This window comes from Triturus cristatus, chromosome 9, assembly GCF_964204655.1.
Source record: "Triturus cristatus chromosome 9, aTriCri1.1, whole genome shotgun sequence".
NCBI classification, from domain to species: domain Eukaryota; kingdom Metazoa; phylum Chordata; class Amphibia; order Caudata; family Salamandridae; genus Triturus; species Triturus cristatus.
In genome coordinates this window covers 864,610,883-864,630,715 of record NC_140592.1, presented here as the reverse complement: position 1 = coordinate 864,630,715, position 19,833 = coordinate 864,610,883, and the positions used below count along the sequence as shown (strand labels likewise).

Below are 19,833 nucleotides of genomic sequence, written 5' to 3'. Positions count from 1 at the left end.
GCCGGACTCTCCTTCCACGATCCTTCGACGACCTCTGCTTCCTGTCTTCCGGCTTTTCTGTCCCCGGCGGGGAACGGGTAGGCGGGACTTCCGGGAATCAGGGGTTGTCCTTCCGGTGGGTCGCTGTTCGGGATTGGCTCCTGTAAGAGAAAGAGGGGCGGGGTTCCTGGGGTCACCGAGGCTGTGGATGAAAGCTTGGATGGACTGTCCGAACAGGGAGGATTGAGCGGAAAGGATTCCCTGGACAGGGTAAGGAAGGGGGGCCCGATCCGAGGTAGGGGGTCTCCGTTACAAAGACTATATGCTGAAGATCCCAGATTTCGACAAAGTATTCCTTATTTGTTCCATCTTTTATTTGAAAGCGACTTGTCTGCACTGTCTTATGCAGTAAATCACATTTTAAAAAGTGGAGTACATTTACAAAATGTGTCTGCTAAGGATTTTATGGAGAAAGTGCAGCACCGAGATGATCATTTGGAAACACAACTGATCAATCTGATGGCTTGTCAGCGTGGGACAAATGAATATTGGTACCGACGCCATGGTGAACTAAAATGCATGTTACGGAATTTAGGAACACCAACATGGTTCCTTACCCTAAGCTGTGCCGAGTACGCTTGGGATGATTTACTGGATTTTCTACGAGAGGCCAATTCAAACATTAAAAACATCGAATACAAGACAGCAGGAGAACTGTGCTCATTGGATCCGGTTAATGTTTGCAGATATTTCAATCATAGATTTGAGGCTATGATGTCCTTCATCTGCAATAAAAAAAATCCACCCCTTGGAGAAGTAGTGGATTTCTTTTGGAGAAAAGAGTACCAGGCAAGAGGTGCTCCTCATATTCATATGCTGTTGTGGATCAAGGATGCCCCAAAGTTTGGAACAGATGCTGATGAAGCAGTGTTATCTTACATTCAAGAATATGCAACATGTGCTATACCAAAAAGCACAGAAGAGAACAAGTTAAAGGAGCAAGTTTTACGTTTCCAAAGTCATCGGTGTGGAAAATACTGTCGACGGAAATACAAGAGCAAAGAAAAATACTACACTAAATGTCGATTTGGATTTCCTAGACCTGTTCTTTCAAATGGAAGAGTAAACAGTTTTATGTCAGCTGTGAGACATACTATCACAAGAAAATCACCTAAGAATACCTACAACCTTAAAAGAAAAGAAGAATCAAAAAATATAAATGACTACAACCCAGTCATTTTATCCATGTGGAACGCTAACATGGATATACAGTATGTAGCTGACAATTCCATTGCTGTTGCACGATATGTAACGTCTTACATTACGAAATCAGAAAAAACAGAATTGAAGGAAATGTGGGAAGAGATTTCTCACGAGAAGACTGTCAGTAAGAAGCTGTACAGTTTCAGTTTGAAGATGTTATCGCATCGAGAAATTGGATCCTACGAATGTTCAGATAGGTTATCTTCTGCAAGTCTCTACTCGAAGTCAAGAAGAATAATTTGGGCAAGTTTAGGCCTTGCAGCAATGAGAAATCGGGTACTGAAATCTGTAGGAGAAATTGAATATTTGGTCGAGAATGACCCAGAAAGTACAGATATATTGAAAACAAACATGTTGGACACATATTATCCCAAGAGAAGTCAACATCTGGAGAACATGTGTCTCTATGAAGTGCTGCAGAACTACATTTATTCAAGGAAAGCCACAGAAGACATCAATAATGGAAAATATAAAGTCGTTGGTGAAGAAGGATGTTTGGTGAAGCAAACAAAAGGAAGTTTGATAAATCACCGGAAGCTGAGTTGCGACACTACTGACAAGAAAGAATTTTACTACTTGGCTCTTTTACAGTTGTTTAAACCATGGCGTACAGAGGATGAACTACTGGGAGAATTTCAAAGCTATGAAGATTCATTTAATGCTTGCAAAGACAGCATACAATGCAATACATTCACAACTTATCTGCAAATGTTAAATGAAGAAATTGAACAGGAAACTACAATTGCAGCAGAAATAGCTAGAGACAGTTCTCAGGACAGCCAAAGTTCAGGAACACACAGTCAAGATCCCCTAGGACAACCAATCATTGAAAATGAAGCATCAATAGCCATGAATGAAGTGGAAACGGCTATGAATCAAGCTCAAGAAGAATTTATAGACTTAGAAAATTTGGAAAGACAACTGAATCAAGAGCAGCAACAAATTTATGAAGAGATCAAAAACAAAATTGATCACGGATTTCTACATGTAAAAAAAGAGTGCTCATGCACATCATTTCATCCAATCAGGATGTATGTAAGCGGACAAGCTGGAACTGGAAAAAGTTTCCTAATAAAAGTCATCAGAAGCTACCTACAGCAAAAAACGGATTCTACTTTGTCTTGTGTGGTTACTGCTCCAACTGGGTTAGCAGCATATAACATAAAAGGAATCACCTTACATCGTTTGCTAATGTTACCAGTGGAGCATGAGAACAAAATACAATTCAACAAGCTAACTGGAGAAGCATCCTTGGAAGTTTCAAGAGTATTGAAGAAGATGCAAGTTCTCATTATTGATGAGGTGAGCATGGTATCAAACCTAATGCTTGCCTTTGTGCATTTAAGAATGCAGCAAATTTTGAAGACAGACTATGACATGTTATTTGGTGGAAAACACGTCATAGTTTTTGGAGATCTTTTGCAACTTACTCCAGTTAAAGGACAACCAGTGTTTAATACTGTGACACATGAAGACACGAAGAAGTCATTGGGAAGCATCGGAAATACAAATATTTGGTCCTTCTTTGAGTACAAGGAACTTACTACTAATATGAGGCAAGCAAACGATGAAGAATATGGAAGTATTCTGAAAGATATCAGGATTGGACTACTGACAGAAGTTGGCAAAAAAGCATTACAGAGTCGGCTGCTACATAATTTATTTCCAAAGGAAGAAATAGTTGCAGAGAAGATATACAAGAACATTGCAGAAAACAAAAGTGTCATCTGCTTAATGCCAACTCTACGTGAATGCTCAATATTCAATGAGGAGCTTTTGAAATTGGAAAAGGAAGAGATCAGGAAATTGGAAGCAGTGGACAAAATTGAGGATGGAAGAATTACTGTCACAGTAACAGGCAAACTGAAAAATAAATTGGACTCACTAGAGAAGAACATCTCCAAAACAGCTGGATTAGAAAAAAATCTATATGTTTGCATGAACTGTAGAGTGTTTTTAAGGAGAAATTTGGATGTTGAGAAAGGTTTAGTTAATGGAGCGATGGGAAGAGTTGTGGGTTTTATTAATTACCAGAAAAAAGAAGGAGTTGAATGTTTAAAAATAAAATTTGATCAGATAGATGAAGTTAAAGATATTTGTCGTTGTACAGTTCGTTTTATGCTTGTGAAAGACTTATATGTACGTAGGAAGCAGTTTCCGTTTTCTCTAGCATATGCTGTAACTATTCACAAGTCTCAAGGATTGACTGTAGATTGTGCATTTGTGAACATTGGTTCAACTGTGTTCAAAGAAGGTATGGCATATGTTGCTTTGTCACGAGTCAAAACATTATCAGGTTTATTCATGATAGACTTTGATGAGTCAAAAGTTAGTGCTGATACAAACTGTGTAAAAGAGTATAATAGATTAAGAAGAAGCTATGCTCCTCATTTAGGTCAGTATCCTGTGTTGGAGAAACGTGTAGTTTCTCGTAAAAGAAAAAATGAGAATATCTGTAGTGAAGATGTAGAGAAGAGGAAAAAAAAGAGGAGTGATGTAATTGCAAGCAAAAAGAAAAAGGAAAATGAAGAACAGGTTGTAGGATGTCATTTTGAAAATAGCTCTGGTGTCAACTGCTACGCAAATGTAGTGCTGAATGTTGCATTTTATCTGGAAAGTTTGCAAGAGCAGATAATAGTAAATCAGGGAAAAAGATTCTGTTCAGAGCTGAGTCTCCTTTTTCAAAAGCTGAGTAAAGATAAAACTCAAATAGAAAGTGCTACTGACATTAGAAAACTTTTAGATGTATGTTCAGGACGAACACAGTTTTCTCAAAATGAACAGCAAGATGCACATTAATTTTTGATGTATTTTCTTCATGTAGTGGAAGAAGAAGGAGTTCCCATTGACATTTTTTTTGGTCTCTCTTATAAATGGGAACATAGTTGTGATAATTGTTATAATATATGTGGCTCTATTGTTGATAATGAAAGGTTTATTTATTTGACATTGCCAGAGAGTAAAACAGTCACTTTTGCAAAATTAGTTAAAGATGCTAATCATAGCATGAAATGTAGTGAGTGTAATTCTGACATGTTTTCAACATTAATTTTAAAGGAATATGGACAGTATGTAATTTTAATGATGCAACGATGTAGAGCTGATGGTTCAAAATTGGATACTTTAATAAAGAAGTTTACAGGACAGCAATTATCAATTTCAGGAAAAACTTTTGTAACTGTTGCAATAATTTTCCATGAAGGACCTACTGTTACTTCTGGACATTACACAGTTTATCTTAAATGTGAAAAAGGCTGGACACTGTGTAATGATTCCCAATTGGTTTTTAAGCAACGTTTGCCTTTTGATTTAGCAAATTCCTATTTAATCTTCCTGAAACCTAAATTTTAGAGAGACTTGGCAAGATCTGGACAAAACAATTTTACCATTTTAATGGATTACCATTGCAATTTTGTAAAAATTTGATTTTTTAAATTATCATTTGGCCTAATGGAAAGATAACCAATTGTAATGTGGACTTTTTAAATTTTTAATGAAACTTTGAAAAACCAATAATTTAGAGATTATCGGTAACTTCTGCGCATTTTAACTTTTGGAATGTTATTGGACTGCCATTGGAAATTTTTTCAAAAATGTTTTAAAAAATTGCTATTTGGCCATGTGGAAAAGTAACCATTTCTATTGTGGACTTAATAAATTATTCAAAAAATTTTCGTGAACCAAAATGTTACAGAGAATCGGTGAGATCTGGACAAATTAAACTTTAGAATTTTATTGGATTACCGTTGGTAATTTATTCCAAAAAAAAATTTTAAATTACTATTTGGTCTAAAGGAAATGGAATCAGATGTATTTTGGAGTTATTTGAGATATCATATTGTGATTATACTTCTGAAACAAACATATCAGACGGTATTTTAAAGAAATAAGTATTGGTATTAGATGATATTTTTTTAGAATATTATGCATTTCTATAATGTTAAGTTTAAGTAAAAAGAGATTCTGGGCTTTTTTATTACAATCTTTGTGATTGTTATTTTTTTTTGCCCGCTGTAAAATGATGAATGCAATTGCTTTCACAATTTATAGTGAAATGCAATATATTCTGAAAACAGCAAAAATAAGGCAAAAATATTTTTTGGAAAAAAATGTAAATATGTGTACTGTATTATAAAATGTTTTAAAAATATTAATACTTTTTTCTTTTTTTCCAGATAGATATAGAAAATTTTCGAAAACTACAAACATTTTTAAAACTATTTTTTAAAAAAACAAATGAATAAATATTTTTTCAGTGAGTATGGTAAGTCAATAATAATAATTGTAGTCTCTCAAGGACAATGTAATGTGATAAATGATTTTTAGTTTTTTAAAAAAAAAAAAAAAAAAAAGTACGCGCACCGTACGCGTACGGTAAAAAAAAATAAAAAAAAGTTTTTAAAAACATATGTAAAAAAAAGATGAAAGATAAGGTTGGCTCTTAAAAGAACCGTTGTGTTCATGCAGGGACAGAGGAAAGGAAGCATGGGAAAATTATTCAAAGCAACAAATGTGCTGATCTATTTTGTTGTTCACTAGGGAAACACTGGTCTCCCTATGGCAAATTAGATCTTTACAAAATGTGCAATGAATATCAACCTTCCGAAATCGTGGGTTCATTTCCAGAGGGCCAGCAAAAGGAGATTCTCCCCCCCACAGATGAAGGGCTCACCTGACCTGCAGAAGAAGGAGTCAGCCCTGCAGATGATGGTTCAGGCTGAGCTACTGTGGATGTACTGGCTCGTCTTTCTGAAGAGTTACCTCCAAAAAGATGACCATGTGTCCTTCTGTGTACATCCTGGAGGTGTCTCTTCATGGTGTGATTCCCAAAGGAATACTTCCTGTTAGGATTACCTCTAGAAAGTACACGCTTACACAGCTTACAAGTCACTAAGGGTGCATTTACCTTTTGCTGGCCTTCAGGAAAAGTAAAATAATCCCATACATAAGAGGGCTTTTGTTTCCTCGATCTCTGCCTCAAGACAGTGCTGCTAGTGCTAGCCTCACTCTCAGAAGAGCTCTGCTGTTCTGCCATCGTATCCCAAAGACAAACCAGCTCCTTCTCCCAAGGGATCACAAGCAGAAATGAGGGGAATGGGTGTGGTGTAGGAGAGTTCTAGAACTGAAAGTAGTTTCAACCAATCAAAAGTTGTGTTTCATGATCACATGACCTACCGTACGCTTACGGTACGCTTACGGTACGCTTACGGCAAAAGTGCGCATGCGCGTAAAAAAGACACGCGCTTGCGCGCATGCGCATAACAGTCACTCCCGGCACTTCCGCGTAACGTGCGCGTGTAGCGTACACGCGTACGCGTCCCACGCGGAGTACGCGCGGCTACGCACATTGCGTAACTATACGCAAGCAGCGTAGGAAAATTACGGACGTTGCGTAACCCGTACGCTTACCGTGAGCTTACGGTACGCGTACTAAAAAAAATAAAAAATAAATAAATAAAAAAAATTAGCATTTAAAAAACCTTGCAAATTCACTGAAAAAACCATGGGTTTCACACACGTTATAGTTAGGAATTAGCATTTAAAAAACCTTAGAAATTCAGTGAAAAAACCATAGGTTTCACACATGTTATAGTTAGCTGGACATTTTACTCGTAAAAAACCAATGAAATTGCCCCGTTATAGTTAGTTCAGCTAACTATAACTCGCGCGCCCGCAATGCACTGCTGATGACGTCACATATTACATCACTCATGACATGGTCAGTGACATCACTCATGACATCACTGATGACATCATCCTAACTATAACTATCTACTGGCGACCGCCAGTAGATTTTATTTATATATATATATATATATATATATATATATATATATATATATATATATATATATATATATATATATATATATATATATATATATATATATATATATATATATAATCTGCTGGCGGTCGCCAGTAGATAGTTATAGTTAGGACCGAGTTTCCATAGGAAATCTGAAAATTCTATTTTGAATAACTTTGGCGCCGGTTGACGAATCCTCGCAAACTTTTCAAAACTAATGGGGCGCTCCACTCAGCTCCTACCCTGAAAGTCTCGGGGTGATTCGTCAAGCGGGGGCTGAGAAAAAAGGGGGGTCCCAAAATGCGTTTTCCCCATGCATTTTCCCATAGGGCCTTTAGTCGAAGGTACAGCCCGAACGGCTGAACAGCATTACTTGAAATTTGGCAAAGAGGTAGTCCGCAGGTCAGGCATGTGCCTTTTGCATAAATGGTGTCAATCTGTTCAGTAGTTCCTCAGAAATTTGCAGTTAAAAGTACATAAATATCTATAAGCGCACACCGTGCCCGCACCGTGCGCGCACCATAACGTGCGCGAGCGTAATTTTGATTGGTGGTTACATGTCGGCCGCCATTTTGTGTGTTTTGTGTGTGACAGTGAAAAAGAAAGGTGGAGAACGTGAAAAGGGGGCAGGGTAGAGAGTTCCTGACCCCCTAGCCTTTGTCAGGGGGTCCCTGAAGGACCCCGAAGGGTGAAAAAAACATTATATTTGTTTTTCAAAAAATGCGCGCACGGTGAAAAACCTTTAAAAAAAAAAAACATTTTAAACGAGCCATTCCATATTACAGGATACAGTCAATCTATAACTATATACATAGGTAGCTTATTGTAAAACAAAATATATAAAAAATATAATAATACATACATAACTTAGCATTTAAAAAACCTTACAAATTCACTTAAAAACCATAGGTTTCACACACGTTATAGTTAGGAATTAGCACTTAAAAAACATTGCAAATTCACTTAAAAAACCATAGGTTTCATACATGTTATAGTTAGCTGGACATTTCACACGTAAAAAACCATTGAAATTCCCCCGTTATAGTTAGTTCAGATGACTATAACTCGCGCGACCGCCACTCCATCACAAGGATGATGTCATGAGTGATGCCACTGACCATGTCATGAGTGATGTAATATGTGACGTCATGAGCAGTGGATTGCGGGCGCACGAGTTATAGTTATCTGAATTAACTATAACGGGGGAATTTCAATGTTTTTTTACGAGTGAAATGTCCAGCTAACTATAACATGTGTGAAACCTATGGTTTTTTTAAGTGAATATATATATATATATATATATATATATATATATATATATATTCACTGAAAAAACCATAGGTTTCACACATGTTATAGTTAGCGGAAATTTTACTGATAAAAAACCAATGAAATTCCCCCATTATAGTTAGTGCAGGCAACTATAACTCACGCGACCGCAATCTTCTGCTGATGCTAATACTGTATTTAGACACTTATTTGCCCATGTCTTCTTCCATACATTTTTAGCTATACATATATTACAAATATTTTTTTTTCATAAAGACACATATGTCATCAGCAGAAGATTGCGGTCGCGTGAGTTATAGTTGCCTGCACTAACTATAATGGGGGAATTTCATTGGTTTTTTATCAGTAAAATTTCCGCTAACTATAACATGTGTGAAACCTATGGTTTTTTCAGTGAATTTGCAAGGTTTTTTAAATGCTAATTCCTAACTATAACGTGTGTGAAACCTATGTTTTTTTCAGTGAATTTGTATGGTTTTTTAAATGCTAAGTTACTTTACGCCATTCGTGGCGTGCGCGCCCACTTAACGCAGTTCGTTCCGTGCGCGCACGGTGCGCTTCGCGCACCGTGCGCGCACAGTAAGCACGCGGTGCGCTTCGCGCACCACGCGCCCACTTTACGCAGTTAGTGGCGTGCACGCACGGTGGGCTCGCGGTGCGCTACGCGCACCGCGTGCCCACGTTACGCTAGATGGGCCATGTACGCACGATGCGCTTCGCGCACCGTGCGCACATGGAGGACATATGATGCACTTCGTTTTGAAAGGTAATATTTTAATTTTTCGTAATTTTTATAAGCCATGCACAAATGGTGCCCTTCGGGCACCATTTGCACACGGGGTGGACAGAGTGTGGATAAATTTTTTTTGTATTTTATTTTTTTTAAATATTATAGTTTATTTCATCTGTTATAAGCCATGCACAATTGGTGGCCTTCGGCCAACAATTGCACACGGGGTGGGGAGAGTGTGGATAAAAAATTTTTTTATATCATTTTTTACCGTACGCGTACGGTAAGCGTAATCGGCGAAATTAGCGAAAAAAAAATAATTCAGTTTTTGGCCTTGGGGGATCTTTGGGGACTCCCTCAACATGGCTATGTGTGTGGGAGCTGTCTAAACAGCCCCTTTACATGTTTTTGTGCTTTGTATTTTCATCATCACTCTCAGTGCGAGAGAGAAAATGGCGGCCGCCGCTTCCTGGTTTCGGCCGATTCGAATGTTTACTAAGATCTAAGAGCCAATCAGAATCGCGCTTGCGCACGCCACCGTACGCGTACGGTAAGCGTACCGTAAGCGCACCGTAAGCTGGCTCAGATATATATATTGATTTAAAGGCTATTTTCTCAGAATCTACTGAACAGATTTACACCAAACCTACAAAAGGCACTTCCTTGAGCTGAGGATAACCTCTCTGCCAAATATCAAGTAATTCTGTTTAGCCGTTCGGGCTGTAGCCCTGTCTAAAGGTCCTATGGAAAAATGCATGGGAAAACGCGTTTTGGGACCCCCCTTTTATCTCAGCCCCCGCTTGACGAATCCCCCCGAGACTTTCAGGGTAGGAGCGGAGCGTAGCGCCCCACCTATTTTGAAAAATTCGCGAGGATTCGTCGACCGGCGCCAAAGTTATTCAAAATAGAATGTTGCGGATTTCCCATGGAAACGTGGTCCTAACTATAACTACCTACTGGCGACCGCCAGTAGGTAATATATATATATATATATATATATATAAACACCATGTGAGACATAAATGTTTTAGCTACCTATGGTCAAAGTTTCACACTCAGGTGAGTATCTGCAAGATTTTGGCACCAAAATGTGCTTTTGAATTCAGTGAAACTGATTAGTGAGATAAACGACAAAAGAATGTAAAATAAAAAAAGGGATCACTAACACAGATATCAGTGAAGTGTCCTGAATTGTGTAAGCAATGACACAATATCACTCACGATCTGAACTCAAAATCAAAATCTGAACAATTGAAACTTGCAACATCACGTATGTGCTTGCAAATATGTCAAGCCAATGAGTTGCAGAATGGCACTGAAGTGGATTTGCTGTGCTCATTGACTGTTATTGCTTGTCAGCTAATAACGAGAAAGAGGAAAATATTGTAAATACCAGTGGTATTGGAATAATGAAAGAAGGTTTATAGTATTATGCATTAAAGAATTTCATTGGATTCGCATCTAAATTATATTTCACAAATGCAAGGCTTGAAAAAATAAAAAATGTGAGCTATTGGAAGAAAAACGTATGACTGAAGGATGATTTAGTACTAAGTAAATTTGTTATTGGTATTTAAACATAAACAAAAGTAAAAGACAAAAAACGTGGTTCATGTCCAAGTAGCTGGATAAAAATATAGTGAAATATCGCCATTACCATCACGTCAATATAATCACGGAACCAGGGGGATAATTTCCTCTTCCTATCTGATACCTTGCATCCTTCAGCAATAGGTGAAGGTAATAAGGATGATATCAATTTGCTACAGGTGGACAAATTCTCTTCAGCTTAGAAGTACTAACTATTTAATTGCAAAAGGCAAATGGATTACAAATAGGGTTAAGAAGAAGCTGGAAGTACCATATGAATTGCATACTTTTATGAGATTACCTTGTGGTGGTTGAGATTTCCCACAGGATGGATCTGTAACTTGACACTGGTGGAACGCTGGTAAATGAAGGGAAAATATAAAACAAATAATAAAAATTGGTAAAAAGGCAACACATATCTTGACTCTACATTAGGAGCCTACTCAGGAATCCAGAATTCAGCAAATAATTGAAGTGGTCCAATCTCAGTGTGTGGCCTGACAAAATAAGCTGTGCTAAACTTTCTCAAGACTTTGTCACAGAAACTTAACCTGCTTAGTAACAATAGTAAAAGCTTTATTATACCCTCACTTTCAGGAGTGCACGAACGTGTTACCTGGCATAACAAGTATAGGGCAACGCAATATTCATGGGGCAAGCAAACCATGGAGGAGAAACGCCAAGGACGACAGGAGCTGAACAGTAGCCAACCTGGAGGGAGGCACTAGCAGAAAATAAAGGACTGACAGAGATATCCCAGTGAGATGCTTCAACGGTGAAGTGGAGGAGATCCCAATTGAAAACAACCAGAGGACTGGTTTGAGAACTGGTGGTTCCTGCATACGCCCACTAGGGAAGGTGAGAAATGTCTTCAGCATTGTGAGGAAAAGCTGTGGTTCCAGTTGAGTGCACAAGGAAAACAAGGAGGGGAGGAAGTCTCAGGTGAGAAGAAACACTGGGGAACAGAAAGCTGGGAGAAGAGAACTAACACTAAAACATTTGAAAAAGGGCTGGAAGGAAGCAGGTTTTAAAAGCCTTGAGAGCTTAAGAATTACATTCAATCAGAAAAATAACAAGTGAAAGGTTAAGGGAAATGCTAAAATTACACAGATGTATTTTTTGTTGGGACAAACGTAATTTTGGGAGACACAGGATACAAGTAGACCAGAAACTTCGAAGTGGGGGAACTAATATTGAAGGTGGTGCTAACACTTCAAACAATAGGGAGGAGCAATCCTTACAGCCAATACAAGAAAATAGATAAACTCAACATTTTAAACATATTGGTCTAAGTTGATAGGATAAGAATAAACGTTGTTTTAGTGGATTGACAATGTTTATAGTCTACTGACAGACATTTTAAAAAGGCAATGAGCGATTTGACAACTAAAAAGCAGCTTCTACAGATTTCAACCCAAAGGTTTTTAGTCCGGCATCCAGCTGAAGTATTTCGGCAGTTGGAAAGTCAATCTGCTGGCAAATAAGTCCACATCCAGTGGACCCCAAATGCGAAACAGAGCATTGAAAACGTTCACATTGAGTTTCCAATCGCTGAAGTCCGAGAGGAATCTCGAGTTCCGATCCACAGAAAAATTTGACTTTCCCGGGAGGTATTCTGCCTTCAGGGAAATATTGTGTTCTAAGCAAAACATCCAGAGCTTCTTGGCTAAACCGGAGAGTTCTGCTGATCTAGTCCCGCCAAGGCGGTTGATATATGAGACTGCGGAGATGTTGTCCATCTTCAGGACAACGGATCTGCCCTGAAGTGAGTGTTTGAAGCTCATTAGGGCGTATAAGCCTGCCGTAAGTTCTAAGAAATTTATATGATGGGAGGATTCCGCAAGAAACCATACACCACCCGTGTTTTGGTCGAGGAAGCGAGCCCCCCAACCGTGAAGGCTCGCGTCTGATTCCAGGACAAATTCCGGGGCCGATCCGAAGATTGCTTTGCCATTCCAGGCATCCAAATTCTCCAGCCACCAAGAGAGTTCTGACCTGGCTTCCTGATCTAAGGTCACAAGATCTCCCTACCATAGACCAGACCTGAGGGCTTTTCTTTTTAATCTCTGATGAGCACGGTAATTCAGAGGTCCCGGAAAGATAGCTTGAATGGAAGAGGAAAGGAGGCCCAGAAGTCTCGCTAACTCCCATAGGGTTAGAGACTCTTGTTTTAGAATGGACCTGATCTCTTTGCGAATTTTGGCTATTTTCTTGGTGGGAAGAAGGAGAAGGCAGCTCGAGGTATCTATGGTGAAGCTGAGGAACTCCAAAGAGCTTGGAGGGGGTAAGAATTGATTTTTCCCTGTTTATAATGAAACCAAGATTTTCTATAAGATCCATGGTAGTATTGAGGTCTTTCAGGCGTTGCAAGTGGAGTTGGGACATGATGAGGATGTCGTCCAGATAAATAATTAAGCGAATACCCCTTTCTCTCAAAAGACAGACGATTGTTCTCATAATCTTGGTGAAGCACCAAGGGGCAGAGGAAAGTCCGAAGGGGAGTGCCTGAAATTGGAATAGACGGTTGTTCCAGATGAACTGAAGGAAGGGTTGGTGTTCTTGGGCCATATGGAGGGTAAAGTAAGCGTCCTTTAAATCCAGCTTGACCAACCAATCTCTTTCCAGAAGGAGGTCCCGCAGGAGGTGAATACCCTCCATTTTGAAGTGTCTGTAAACTAGGTACTTGTTTACTTCCCTGAAGGTTTATGACTGGTCTCCAACCCTTTTCCTTTTTTTGAACGAGGAAAAGAGTGCTGACAAATCTCTTTAGAGACCATGGGACTTCTACAATAGCGCCCTTTTGAAGAATAGAAGAGATCTCTTCTTCGACAATCTTCTGATGGTCCTCCGAAAGGATCAAAGGTTTGGGGACCTGCGTTTGAAAAGGGAGATCTATAAAATATATTTTGAAACCCCAGAACCCAGGGGTCTTGAGTTAGAGATTCCCATATATGATAAAAGTATTTGAGCCTGCCCCCTACCTTTGGGGGGGAAGAAGAAGAAGGAAGAGGAGGACTTACTTGGAAGATTGGTGTTGTTGGGTGTTCCACGGGATCTGTAACCTCTGTTTCGTGAGCTTCTCCCTCTCTGAGGATAGAATTGATGGTTAGATGGGTAGAATCCGCTACCTGTTCCTCTGAAGGTTGAGAAGGGCCGTTGGTTGCCACGGCCGGAAGAGCAGCCCCTTCTTCCAGTCTGTCCAAAAAGGTTGGCATTAAAAACGTGTTTCATATTGGCCTGGGCCTTTTCAAGGGCAGTAAATGTAGAGACATATTTTCCTATTGATTTAATCATGTCTTCGCCAAAGAGGAGGCCCCTGGGGTTCTGAGAGGGATCCTTTTCAGCTAAATCACCCAACTTGGGGTTGATCTTCGTAAGGATGGTTCTCCTCCTCTCAATGTTGAGGTTGGAATTGGCGTTGCCGAGGAGGACGATGGTCCTTTGGCTCCAACCTCAAATGAGGTTGATGTCAAGAGGGGTGCAAGAGATATGAGATTCTTCTGCCAAGTCTAAAATCCTGGTGAGGGGGGCCAAGAATGTCAAGGAGGTGATACTGGCAGCCCTTAAGGGCTCTCTCTAGACCTTTCCTTGGGTCTTTGCCCAGTTTAAATTGAAATTTAATCAAGTCAGGGTCAAGGTTACGAGTCTGACAAACCTTGTCTTGTATGGAGGGTCTTGGGCACTTGGATTTCAGGGTGTTCCGAGTCTCTCTTTCAAGTGAATTTCTGAGCCATCTTGTAATAAATTGGGAAACAGGTTCCTGAGGGAACCATATAGAGCTATTGGGGTGGGAGATGTGGAGAGGGAGAACATTTCCTCTCCCAAGGGGTTGAGGACAGCATTTTTAGAGGAGGAGGAGTCGACCTTGAGTTGGTTTTTAAAATCAAGGTCTTCGTCATCCAAGTCCAGGACAAATTTGTCGTAGGGGTTCTGGAAAGTTTCCTCCTCCTCCGAGTCAGTGTCTGCGTCGTTCTGAGCACTATTGTAGTTTGTGCCGCATGGGACACCCATCAAATTAGTGCCGCCAGGGACACCAGTAACATTTGAGGCGTGAGGGCCTCCCATCAAGTTTAAGGTGCTAGGACCTCCCAAACCAGTTGAGGTGCCAGGACCTCCCATAGTGCTTTCAGGAAGAGGCTCAGAGTGTTTGGACTTTTTGGTCCTCTTGCCATGAGTGATATATTGAGGATCACAAGAAGGAGGGGTCATCGTGGAGATCGTCGTGATCAAAGACAAGGGATCTATTAGAGGACATCACCTCTTTAAGGGTATTCAGCATGCAAGACCTCATCTGTCTTTGGAGGAAGTTTTTAAAGGATTCATTAGCATGATTAGCAGAGCTAGCAGTGGCATCGTCAGAGTCAAGGTCAGACATAGTATTGGTTTGTTTGGGGAACAGTATAGGCTTATAATCTGCCTTTCTCTTTGTTTTGGCAACAGTATGGTTTTATAAACTGTCTTTCCCCTTATTTTGGCAACAATACAGGTTTTTTTGTGTAGTTTACCTTTCCCTTTTTTTTTTTTTTAAGGATGTAACAGTTTAAATTGGAAAGCGCGATCAGAAGTGTCAAGAATGATCTCCGGCAGAAGCTGAGGAGAGCGATGTAACTGACACGATTGCTCGAGCCCAGCCGCTGCTGGAGAATTCAATTAGAGGAAAGAACGTAGGCAAGCGGGGCACACAACGCCACCGCTGCCAAGGTGCATTCCTCAGCTGTAAAGATGCGAAAGAGCGGCGTCTCGGAGAAGTGAGTGCGGGCCCGCCCAAGAAAGGAGAAAGCACTTCGGTAGGGAAGGGGAAGGGCAGGGAAGACTCGACAACCATAGATTGGAAGTCGAAGGGTGGGGATGTGGGATGGGGGAGAACCAGGTTCAGGCGCAAACTTGAAAATTCAAGTTGGGGAAGCAAAGCAGTACAGTGTATAAGCAGTACAGTCTCCAAAACTATAAAGGGAATAAAAGCATAATACGTGAAAGGCAAAGGCATAGGCAAACAAAGATAATAACAAAATGAAGGCAACTTATCTGCTTGCGTGCCGCATTTAAAAGAGGCAATCTGTTTGCTCCTCATGCCTTTTATACCATGTGTTCACTGCATTCTAGAAGTGTTTTCTTTATGATGTAGTGTGGCTGCTTGTGACTGCATTAAAAGATTAATGCATAATGTAGCCTCCTGTCTTGTAATGAAATTGAGCTCAATTTCTTGAAAAATTGTTACAGGCCCTGCTCTTAGTCTTTGAGGCCATCCACTAAATATACTGAAACTATACATGCAAGATGTCGGCTGACCTGTTACTTATAAAGCGTAACGAATACCCAGTGACTACACTGACTGATACTATCAGAAAAGATAGGAAAATAATCAATTAAATGGATGAATTGTAAGAGCATTCTTAAACACAGAATGGTTTTCTATTTGAGCAGGCCAAGAAGAGTGAATTCCAAATAGAGGAAGCTACAAAAGAGAAGGAGCATCCCTCTCTACAACCCCGCCCCGCAACCCCACAACTGGTAGCTTGAGGGAAGATTCCAAAAGAAGGGATCACTTAGATTTGAAAGCGAAGACATAAGTGGCATGGGCCATGTTTCATAATAGTGTGGACAAAGTGGAGTGCTTTATAATGGATCCTAGAAACTGGCAACCAGTGCAGCGTATTGCAAGCTTCGAAGAACCTATGAATTTTCCTCAAATTCATGACAAGTCATACTCCAATATTCTGAACACTTCGAAGCTTTTAAATAGCTAAGTCATGAACAACAATGTAGCAAGTATGGGCATAGTTAAATCTAGAAATGGTGATTCATCAACAGCACAAGATTTCATCTGGCTCGAAATAAAAATAAGCTTTTGTAGATGAGGTGGGAAGTGATAAAAGGGTTTTTCAACCTTCTTGATATATCCCCAGGCACTTTAAGTAGGCCACTACGGTCCTGATTTCAAGTTTCACAATACTGGTGAGGTGCAACCTCCACACCAGTAACTACCTGTACTATGAGGAAATAACCCACCAGTGCAGTTCTGAGTTAAACTCCAAGGATTGGGGCATTATTGTGCACACCCAGATTTACCAGCAGGTATTCTGCATGATAGTCCTTTTTCTGTGGGGCTTAGCACATACATTTAGCACCTGCTCTGAGCAGGTGGTAAGCGTGTGCAGGGGGCGGTGGTAAAAGCCATTGTTGGTGGGAAGGGATTTGGCCAGTGAAGGAAAGAGAAGCTAATTCTTTCTGGCGGGACAGCATATAATGCCCTGTGCCATATTTGAGGTTTGAGTAGGAGTCAAAGTAGGGGTCCAGGCTGCAATGCAGGCTTTTCCCACAGTCATTTTACCTGCTGGATTTTCCAGCCAGTAAAATCTGGTTTGCGGTTCCTGCACCCAGTAAACCCATGTGTAGGAACACTGGACCTTGTACAATTGTGCGGTACAGAATTCAACATGGGAAATCTTCTCCTCACAGTTCCAAATTAAGGCTCATGTCTTTTATGGACACCTTTAAAGTGGGCTGATTGGGAAGAGATAGTGTGGCACCATGAGCCACGAGAAGCAATTAAAAAACAAAGCCTCCTCTACTTATAAATGGTTTTTGGATGCAGCTTCTCATCTTATACTCTAAATAATATAGAGGTGAGCGAGCCAAAAAATTAACAAGAAAAACAGAGGCAGCGGTGAATCGAGCTAAGCTGAGGGTCTCGCTCAGCTCTAGGAGCCAGTACACAAGTTGAATCAGAGAAAAGGTTTGGCATGTAAATAGTGCAATAAACATCCTGTAAAAATAGCTCTTCAAAATTAAAAAATATATATTTTTACATGCAGAAGTGCTTGACCTTAGTACATCAGATTACTATTTACTAATAACTGCTTTGAGACTCATTTATTAAAAGTGATAGTTGTTAAACAGGAACTTGGCATGTACACTCTAAATGTGGCCTAGATTCTTATTATACATGAGCAACATTATATTGTTTTAAATCAAAAGAGTTGTTTGTACAGCACACATCATAAATTCACGATTCAATGAAATATATGCCTAGGTTCACACAGTTTGAGTTTGGCCAAGCAGGGAAGCTTGGGCCAGGTTTTCTTGTTTCATATTGCGCAATTCAGGCACTATATGGGCATCTTTTTCTTGCTCATGTTTTACATTAAAGTTTAATGCTTTGTCTTTAATTCTTAATTTTCGCACATAAGGTTTGAGAGCATATGAAAGCTCCGCTCGTTTTAGGCTTGAGGGTCTAAGAGAACCTTAAGCTGCGTTAGAGCCAGTCCGCTAGCTCAAGCCTGGATGAAGTTGTCAATAGCTTGGCCAACAATACTTTAGCACAAGTTTGAAAAAATGACTTCATAGTGCGTTCAGTCGCACACTGGGACCTCATAGCACTATAAATGCACATGACACTATTTCCTAGTTTGCAGTGATCACACTAATCAATGGAGCTGTCCTAACACAAAATAATTCATTTCCCACTAATTACTTTAACTTTAATTCATTTTAATATGTGTGCCTTGTATTTTATATGCATTTACCTAAAGGTGAAAGGCCAACAAAACAGTGGCCAAATATATTGTTTTCTTTTAGCCATGTCTCTGACCCTACACCCTCTGCACTCAGGATCACAGTACTCACACTTCTTTATGCACTTTAGTCTCTGGATGACCTGCGAAATACTTTGTATGAGGCTGCTACTGAGGCCCCATCTCAGCGCAGTCCAGCACGTATCAGCTATTGACCTCTTGTGTGTCCTAGAAGCTGCGGCAGCCCGGGCTAAGACACACAAAGGGGGTCGGCAGGACAGGCGGCAGTTGAAAAGTCTCATTCACTTTCGCTCCTTAATATTGAAGGGTCTGTTGGCTTCAGGTAAATTAATTAGACTTAAACACATGATGTCAATGATTTGTAAGTGACATGCCTAAAGCTGTAAACGTAGTGCTTAATTGATGGCATGTCGAGGGAGATGACCTCCATATTTCAATGGATCCCCACGTTCCAACACTCCCAAAGTAAGCGGAAAATGCCTGATTAATTTTGTTAGACTAGTATAATGTCAACATTTGGAAGCAAGAAAAAGCTGTATGTGGTTTAACAAATCGTGATTCAACCTGCTGGGACAGGTGTGTTGGCACGTATGACATGGGTAGAAGTGCATGCAAATATTCTTCAAGCGCAGAAAAACTTTGGGAATGGGGCCTACATGCATAGGGGAGCTATCTAGCACTGTTAGTGGGATATAAAAGTTTGAGAAGGCATGGGCAAAGAAATGTCACTAGTAATATTTTATTAGAGGCACGAAGTGTATATGATTATAATACCTTTATCAGCTTCATCCCAATTATTTTCAGGGAGAAAAATGCAAGTACTCCCGAGGCCGGGCTTACATCCCCCCACCCTCCAACAGAAGTAAAAGTGGGGAGCCACAGTCAATGGCCAACGGGTCAAGGGAACCGCAGGTCGAAAAAGTTTGGGAACCACTGGTGTAAGGAGTGAAGATTGCGGGCACAGACCGGCATGTAGAGCCGATTAAATGCAAACAGCAAGGACAATCCGCATAGGAGCACAAACATTTTGTTACCATATACAGATGTAAAATACATGACAGCAGTGGAGGCGCAGTCTATCAAGGCACGCACTGCTGAGGCACACGTATACTGCAAAATAAAGGTCTGCAGTGTACACTATATATATTACCTGTGTGTACACAGACTTGATACGCACAAGCAGCCTGTATTTTAAGGCCCACAGAATCAGCTCAAGCAGCATGTGGGCACAGAGAGTACATTTGCACGCAATTTAAGAGGAGTTATCTGTGGGAGTAGCGGGTAAACGAGACACAGGCGAAGCCTTAACAAAAGATATGCGCATGAGATCTACGCTTATGCACAGCCACACGATCTATGTATGTGCACAATGTATAAGTGGTTAGCACATGTGCAGACTGAGCCTAAGGAGTGTATGAGCAGAGAGAAAGTTATCTGTGCATGTTCAAGATGAAGTAGCAAGCTGTACATATACAAACTATTACAGTAATCGATACTTGAGCATTGTATCAAACATAACCAAAGCATGAGCAATCGGTACGGAGAAACGGAGCTACCGCAAGTAGACACAATAGCCCAGTCCGTCCATGCATTAAACAGAGAAGTGACACCCTGTGCTTGTAAATAAGGAGCTTTTG

At 40.2% G+C, this 19,833-nt stretch overlaps 1 protein-coding gene across 1 annotated transcript in view; it reads right to left on the bottom strand.

The window, feature by feature from the left end:
• Positions 1 to 19,833, bottom strand: part of LOC146798978 (uncharacterized) — a 207,627-nt gene that overhangs the window by 187,030 nt on the left and 764 nt on the right. Inside the window, exon 2 of the mRNA XM_085626353.1 lies at positions 10,963 to 11,019. The gene's annotated coding sequence lies outside the window, so the exon portion shown is untranslated. The remainder of the gene's footprint in view (positions 1 to 10,962; positions 11,020 to 19,833) is intronic.